Below are 9,207 nucleotides of genomic sequence, written 5' to 3'. Positions count from 1 at the left end.
CCCTGAAAGATGACTCACCACATGCAAAATGCATACATTGGTAGACATTCAAATTAAAACCTTCCGTCCTTTAAAACACAGCTCTAAGAAGGTAAACAGATACGCCAAAAAGGGAGGAAGATATTTACACCATTCTGCCAACCGTGGACTTGTGGTCCAAATGCACCAAGAGCACGACACCGGGAAGACACAGGAAGGCGGGGCAATGGGAAGGGCAGAGTCTGTGTCCCCACAAGAGATGCTGTGCACCCACCGACATGTGGGGACACCCTGGGCCTCACGGGTCTTCAGACTCGTTCCTGTGGGTCTTCAGACTCGTTCCTGTGTGTTAGTCCCCGAGCCACACCGACCCACCCACAGAACAGCCAATGTGAAAGCGACACATGCCACCTGGCCTCCCTGAGCATGGAGACAAGGGGAATTGTCACCGGCATCTGTGGGTTTGGGTTGGAGCCTTCCAGTATCACCCACGATGAAAACACACCTGCTCTGTGACCAGCAAGTCCACTGCCACACCGTCCATAACGGTTAAGCCTACAAAGTTTGGAAGGGACGTCCAGTGATGGCAGACAAGTCACAGGGCAGCATGTCCATAACAGGGGACGGACCAGCATTCACACACCTGGGATGCTTAACAGCAAGCCAGAAAAACCCTACAGAAGTGCGCACCAGGCCATTCCCTCTGTGAGTTTGTTCGAAAGCAGGCTAAGCTACTGGCTGGTCATGGGTGCCTGGACCTCTGGGTTGGCCATGTCGGGAGGTGCTGACAATGTCCCATCTCTTTACCTGGGTGGTGGCTATTCACTTGGCGGAACCCCCCCGCCACCAGCTGCGCTCAGCGGGCCCTCCCAGGAGGAGTCCCCCGAAGGTCCCTGTGGTGATGCCTCCTGCCTTCCCCACCCACCCCTCTTCCCCGAGGACAGAGTCTGCACCACTAAAAGCCAACAAGATCACCTCCGTCAGCTGATGAGAACCTGGTAAGCTCACCCTCCTGCTCAGGCACCTGCAGGAAACGAGCCCCCCCCCCCCCACCTTCGGGTTCCCTGCAGTGACAGGACATGCGGTGTCCCTGCACCTTAGACGCAGCTCATTTGTGACCCAGCCCCCTATTGCATGACCTCGGGGCCACATCTGTCCCTCCCCACCATGAGCAATGTGTTTGCATAAGTCTTGCCTATTTGAAGCTTATTACTTAGAAGTGGGAAAGCTCGCTGCTTCTGTCCCCATCCAGCCGCCTCCAAGAAAGTCAGCCCCTGCCAGCCTGGGTAAGAGGACTCCGTCCTCCATGTTCTGCTGGTCAAAAGCAACAACTGCTCTGATGGGGAGAGTGGCGCCTGGTGCTGTTTCAGTAAAGCGTTCTTCTGGTCACCGGTGGGGGCAATTGTTTCTGGCAGGTTCGTTGCCCCTTTGTATGGACCCCTTGCTAAGTTGCCATACTATTTCCTTGGCCCAGTTTAAAATATTTTTCATCACTTTCGTGTTGATTTATAGAAGCACTTTCTACATAGCATATAATCACTCTTTGTCACATAAATCTCAAGTATTTGACTAATTTGCTTGCCTTTAATTTTATTTTGGTACACAGACATCATAAATATTTATTCAGTCAAACATCAAGCTTTTATACACAGCTTTGCCATTGTTGCAGGGTTTTGGAATGCCTTTCCCATATTGTATACAGATTTTAAAGTCATCACGCAGCAAAATTGTTTCTCATTCACTTTCTTTATGAGAATTCCAGAAATATTGTTTTCACCTGTTAAATGCAGGAAATAACATTGCAGGCACTTTATGAGCTGACTGAGCTGTGTGGTCTAGGCTGGGAACTGGGCACCTTTTTATCAGTATACAGGGGTGCTCTGCACTGCACAATGTCTCATTACTTCCTGAACCCCAGCTTACCCCTGTAAGTCACGTGTGTCCCTGCTCCTTGAGGCTGTCGGTGGACTTGGGTGAGACCCCAGTTCTTATTTTCAGAGGGTCCTGCATGGTCTGGTCCACCCACCCTGGTAGTGTGGATGGTGGGAACCAACTCCTCATTCATCCAGCCCCACCCCTAGCCGGTGAGGCAGCCAGGCCATCCCATGTGGGCCGTGCACTCCAGGTGAGAGCCTGTGACAAGGGCCCCTGCTGGAGCCACAGCACCATCCTTGCCCCCATTGTGTGGCCTGCCTGGGTTCTTCTTTTCATTTCCATAACCCCATTCTATTACAGACCCAGTGAGCTGCCACCGAGGCCCAGAGGTGGGGACAAGGCACTGACGGGGGGTGGGAAGTGAGGATGGCATCTAAACACTGCTGCGGAGCAGCTCCAGTGCTCAGCTCTTCCTCGGGGCTGAGGACAGGCAACCTGCCCGCCCGGCCCTTCTCTCCTCACGACCCCCTCCACTTCCGGGCAAAGGGAGTCGCCGAGGCCTCCCCAATGAAATCAATTATCTCATTGCCACAGTCAGTTAAAAGTGAAATTAAATGGATTCTGAACGTTAGTAACAGGCTGTAATAAGACGACTACCACTTAATGATGCATAGACGTTTGATGAAAATGAATTTCCTTTTGGGGTGTGTATGTGTGTGTCAGGTGGGAGAACACAGGAGGGATTTTTATCTGCTAAATTAAAATGAATATTGATTGCATAGCTGATAATTAATGACAGCAATTTTTGATTAAAAATGAGTTCATTTAGCGAACGGGTGGAGTGTGGTAGCAGGCCACATCTAAAAATAGAACCGAGAAGAAAGGCCCCTTGTAGCACAGGCAGGATTACAATGAGTGTTTATGCCTCACACTGATGCCTCTGGGTTTGAAATGAGCACTGCCATTCTGGAACCCAGGACACAGGCATCCGGGGGCGGCAGCACCTGCCTTTTCCTGCCGAGAATTAATTACGGTGATTAGAAGGGTCGGCAGTGAGCCACGGGCAAACAGAGGAGCACATAGGTGAGCAACGAGTGACACAGGAGTTCTCTCTGGGAATCCCAAGCCTCTGGAGAGTCAGCAAAAATGGGACAAAACACAGCATTAATCCTGGAAGAATTGAACTAAGAAGGCCCCTTCTACCACCACTGGGCAATCTCATTCATACACAAGGTGTGATCAAACAATATGGTGAATGTTTAAATAAATAAAATTCATTGCAGTAACAGACACGTTGCCATTAATCCCTGTCAAAATACTCCCCCTCGCTTTGAACATACTTATCCCATCGTTCTTGCCACTTTCTGAAGCAGTTCTGGAAATCCTCTTTCCTGAGTGTCTTTAGTTGAGCTGTCATGGCTGCCTCGATGTCCTGAATCATTTTGACTTTGGGGAAGAGCCAGAAGTCGCACGGTGCCAGATCCAGTGAATAAAGTGGATTAGAACAGAAATTGTTGTACCAGAAGCGATGTGTGACAGTGTTGTCATGATGGAGGATGATTTACAGCACACTTTAAAACACACCTTCTCTCAACCGTAGCTCACACCTGACTGATTGCACCCAACAAGTTGAAACTTGTCACACACTGTTACTAAGGTTAGACGGCCGCTTCCCGTATTGAAGGTCCAGCAGCATTCACTGTATTGTTTTATCACACCTCATATATGTGCATATGTACACACACACGTGCACACATACACATGCACACACACACACACGGGAAGTAACAAGTAATGTCTATATTGCTAAGTTCAGGAAAAACTGAGAAGGCCCTCTCATTCAGAACAGCAAAAATGCTGGATCAAGATCAAGTGTTAACACCCCTTTGTAGAGTCCTGGCTTCACTAGTAATAAAGACCAGTTAGCAATCAAGGTTGCTGGGATCGGCCAGCAGGAAAGGCACAACAGGACTGGGTGGTGGTCAGCTCCCAGTGTCCAGTGAGTTCCCGTGGGCTGTGTGCTGGGGAAGGGGATGGAGTCTGGGCCCTAAAATTGTGAGAGTTTAGAATGGAGACGTCCCACAAAGCCAGGACACCCCAAAGGTCAACAAAATACGTGAACTAGAGAAAGTTTAGTTTTCACAGGAAAGCATTGCTTTTCTCAGCCAGGGCTCTGAGTGGAACAGAAAAATATGAAATAAAGTAACAAGATTCCACCCACAGAATGTAACAACCCCAGGAGAGAACTGGGACTGTGTGTGAAGAGCTCTATCTGTAGTATGAACGGTACATAAACCATGGGCTCTGGGTGGTGATGACGGTCAGTGCAGGTTCATCCACTGTAACAAGTGCACTGTCTACTGGGGTCGTTGACAGTGGGAGGGCAGTGCACGTGTGGGTCACGGGGTGTATGGAGAATCTATGCACCTTCCCCGCAATGTTGTTGTAACTACAACTGCTCTTTAAAACTTCTCTTTAAAAATTAAAATTTTTTTTTTTCAAAAGATTCTTCTCACCCCACAATGACCCTTCAGCCAAACACACATTTAAGCCAGTTGCATTTGGAATTCACTCTCTTGGGAAGGAAGGAAGGAAGGAAGGAAGGAAGGAAGGAAGGAAGGAAGGAAGGAAGGAAGGAAGGAAGGAAGGAAGGAAGAAAGAAAGAAAAAAGAAAAGCCAAATATTTAGTTTAAAGAGGGCTGAATTGGCAGTGCCACCTAGCAATTAGCAGAGGCAAGCGGGAAGCTTACCTAGAGGGTTATACTTTACACATTTTTCAAGGGAGCATGAAATTATAATTAAAAATCATGATGCTCATAAAGGAAAGAGCCACCTGAAGTGGGAGTCAAGGGAAGCAGAGAAACGCAAAATCAGGCCAGCAAAGCCTGAAGACATTGAAAGTATCCAATTCAGAATTTTAATCAGTATATTTAATAAGTTCAGAGGAAAGTGGGATTGGAAGGATGGTGGGGGAACAAGGGATGGTCACAATTGAAAAGGAACATTTGTAAAAAAGAAATAAAATGAAACAGAACTTCTAAAAATGAAATAACCTTCAAAACATAATTATTAAAATTTAAAACTAACTGCCAATTCAACACAACTAAGTAAACGGAGGTGTCACTCAAAAGTTTCCCAAAGAAGAAGGAAGTCAAAGACACTGAAAATGTGGGAGAGATTAAGAAATTTGAAGAATGGATTCAGAAGGTCCGACGTGTCCACAAGAGTCACAGAGGGGAAAAAGAGAAAGAATGTGGAGAGCAAGTGTTCAGCTAGCGAAGAGGAAAGGACTATGACGACAAGAATGAAGACATCAACATTATATCCAGGAAGCCCTACAAATGCTAAGTAGGGTAAATGCAAAGAAGTCCACACCTACATACATCACACCAGTCACCACAGCCACAGTCTGAAACAGCCACAGACAAAGGACAGAGCCACCCATGCGAAAGCAGGGAGTTCCCAATGGGCTCCCCCTCGGTAGCCCTGGAGGCCAGAAGACACTGGAGTAAGATCTTAAAACCTGAAAGGAAATACCCGTCAGCCAAGAATGATAACCTGGGACAATATTTTTAAGGCGTGAGATCGGCAGGTATTTCCAGGTGAATAAAACCGAGAGTCGCTATCATTCACTGCACCACCATGGAATTTCAAAGCGGTGTATTTCAGGAAGAAGGAACGGGATTCTGGGAGGGAAGCATGGTAGCTGCCACCTGATTTGCCTTTTTACGTATTTTTTTTTCTTTTTCGGCTCACAACAGGAGTTGATAGCTAGTGATTGTTTTTGCCCATCCTCAAGTGTCCCTTTGGCTCACAGCTTCTTTACATTCAAGGGTCTTTGCAAATGTCGTTTTAGCAGAGAGGCCTCCATCCAACTACCTACACTCGCCAGTCCCTTACCTACGTTATTCCTCTCAATGGGATTTGTCATCCCCAGAGGTGGTACAGTTGTGTGTCCAGTGTCTGCCTCTGGCCAGTGGAGCATAAAGTTCACCACGTCAGGAACTTTGTTTGGTCCACTGCTGTCCCCCACCACTCAGATTGGAGCCTGACACATTTCAGCAGCTTGATGAATCCTTCTTGAATGAGTCAATTATTTCATCACATCTTCAAAAGGACCTTGGAGTAGGAACTATTAACCTACTAATTGTGAAGGTGAGAAACTGGAGCCCAAAAGGTGTGGTCACTTCCTCAGAGCTGAACAAAGAAATGAGGGCCCTTGATTTTAATCCAGACTAATATGATCCCAGAATGTGACTAAGGCACTGACTAAGGGTCTCAGACACTTGTCGGCAAACTGGAGAAGCTGGAACGTAAAACCACTGAGGCAGAAGCAGCACCAGCACCACCCCACCCACACCCAGGCAAGACCAGAGCTGCCCTCCACCTCCTGCTGCACCTGGAACATGGCTCATCTCCACTCCCCCATCAGGCCATCCCCTCACCTTTCTCAGGTTGGTCCCCCACCATTCCCCGTTCAGGCTGCCTCCCCGACCACAACACTTCCACTAGGAGGGTGCCCAAACGGAGACCTTCTGAGCCTCCCTTAACCGCTCCCAATCTGAAATAACACCCAGCACTGCAAGAACAGCTAAGGACCATGGCCAGGCCTTGTTCTCAGTAGTTGGTCTCTCCCATCTAATTTAGTTCCCACAACAGCTCTGTGAGGAAGGTGCTATGACTGTACATGGAATCAGAAGCTCAAAGAATTAAATAACTTGTGTGGACACACAGCTTGTATATCGTGTGCCTCAGTGCAAACCCAGGCAGCCCTACCCAGGACCTGTGCCTTCAGAGCTGATGGCTGAGGTGGGTGGATGGATGGATGGATGGATGGATGGATGAAGGGAGGGAAGAAGGGAGGGATGGAGGGATGGGAGGAGGGAGGGAGGGATGGAGGGATAAAGCATTGTATTTTATTGGACCAGGCTGATAATAAGGCACTAACATCCCCTGGAAGACATGTTACTATCTGTGCAGCCATCTTGGCAGTGTTCAGGCCTCAGAGTGGAGGAGGAATTTCAGCCCCATTGGCTTTGCCCGTTGAGACCCTCAGTGCCCTTCTCAGCACTTTACCCCTCGCCCTTTACCTGCTTCTCTTGCTACATCCCTGCTCTGTTCTTTGGCTCTTGGTGCTTCACAGGACCATCACCCTTCCTCCCTCATTCCTTCCTCATTAAATACCTCGGTGGACACTTGGCTGTCTTGGAGAAGAAGCTTTGAAGCTGCTTCTGTCTGTTGACAAATAGCAAAGAGCTCAAGTCTCCTCTTTTAAACCATCCCTATCAGTCAGCAGCTGCTTGTTGAGAAGCGATGCTCTTCTGCTGGTGAAGAGAAGACGTGAGAAGAGAAGGGTGTTCATGCAATTAACCTGGACGCCCGCAGAAGCACCCCATCCATTCAGCCCCTTTGTTTTCCGTCAAATGTCTTGTGAGCTCACCTTCCCCGTGGGCACTCCTCAACCTTGCGTGTCTAGAATAAAGCATGCCCACTGATGTGTCCATGTGCACAAATGTGCTTTTTATATTTCTCCCTTTCTATTGTTCACCAATGATTCAGTTGCTCTCGTGTAGAAGAAAAGGAAAGAGAAACATAAAGGTGCATAATTAGTAACATAGAAAAGAGATGGTAATGAATGCACAGAAGGTGGAAATGCAAATGGCCCGTGTGTCTTTGTAGATGAAGGTCTTTGAGTTGACTGCTGGTCCTCCAGGCATCTATTAATATGCTGGCAGGAGACAATTATTCAGCAGATATTTAATAAATTCTTAAAGTAAGTCTGTGCATCTTCCTCATACACTCCCACTGTCTCTTGTGGGACAGACATCTGGGGGAAATTTCCTATTAGAAATAACTTGAGATTTGAAGTTATGGGTAATTGAAGGATCAGTTGTTTGCATATGTCCCAGGTAGGGCATTTGTACCACCCCGTTCATCCCTCTCTGCTCTGTACCAGGGTCATCCCACTGCACACCTGTTCAATGAGAGACTCAGCCAGGAGAAGGGGCGCTGCCCTCACCATAGGATTTCCAATGAAAATCCTTCATAAAGACCAGAACCAGTTAGGCTTGGGATGAGGATTGGGAGCCGTGGAGGGCGACAAGGGTGAGCCTGACCCAGTTCCAGAACTGTGTGTCACAGAGACGGCAAACAGAGGGATGTGTCCTGCCTGCCCCATGCTGGTGGCTCCAGTGCAGAAGCAGCCTCGTGACTGCACAGCAGCTGCCATGCAAGGATGGGGTGACCACCCGAGCACTGTATCACCTGGTACATCACAGTTGGAGAGCCTGGGGAGCTGCCTCACAGCCTGAGACATGAGTCACCTGAGCTTGACAAGGGCGAAGACTCAGGGGTTATGTGCAATCAGTTTGAAGGATGTTACTGTGGAATGTTTGAATGCATTTGGTAACAGGGACTGAAACCTATCAAACTTTTACTTGGGATCTGAGGGGCCTACTTACGAGTAGTTAAGAACAATTTGGAAATTAGTATCTTTAACCATTTCTAGTTTCCCAAGAAGGCTGCTTGGGTTATATCCACCCCTTTCAATGGGCTGACATACATTGATATATAGACAAATAAGGAGCCATAAATGAGGCTCTTCTGTGCACGACGCCGAGCCCTAGGCCGTGGGGGACATGATGGCTGCACATTCCCCAGTAAGCACACGGCTCATGAGGGAAAGGGCCACTCACTCTATGTGGCCTCTTTTTGTGGCATCCGGTCAGTAAGTGCTTCCGGAATGAATGACTGAATGGATGGTGTTGACAGAGAGGGCTAAGATTCATGAAGATGGAAGCTGGTTATTTAGCAAATGTTTCAGAGGCTGCACAGGACACGATGCGCCCTCCTCCGGTGCCCACCACCCTGGAGTGGATGGTGGGGCGTGAGCACTGAACATGGTCCTGGCCAGGTGAGCCTGCTCAGTGCAGCACACGTGAGCCCCAGGCCGGCTGCCCGCGGTAGGAGAGTGCCAGCATGTTCTGCCCACACCGGGCAAAGCAGCCACGGGGTGGGGCGTCCCTTTGATACATAGGACAGGGGGTTTCTGGCAGAGGTGACATGGAATTCCCAGAGCTGTGGAATTTAAGCATCTGGAAGGGCCAACTTGGAGCCAAGACAGAGCCGGGACTCGCAGGCAGGTGAGCCCCAAGGGTCCAGCCTGACCGTGGAACCCTCAGCCCATGACGACGTCCCTGCAGGCTGTCTTGTTTCCTCCATCTGTCCTGAGATCGCAGAGGACAGCTCTGCCACCACAACTACACTGGGTGGAGGGGACAGCTCCCCTCGTCCTGGAGTCACTCTGCCCTTCCTCGCTGGCTGCACAAAGCACAAACCTGTGCTCATTATAAC

This window comes from Rhinolophus sinicus, chromosome 1 (assembly GCF_057876585.1).
Source record: "Rhinolophus sinicus isolate RSI-liver-muscle chromosome 1, RSI-T2T, whole genome shotgun sequence".
NCBI lineage: Eukaryota > Metazoa > Chordata > Mammalia > Chiroptera > Rhinolophidae > Rhinolophus > Rhinolophus sinicus.
Note: the sequence above shows the minus strand (reverse complement) of the source record.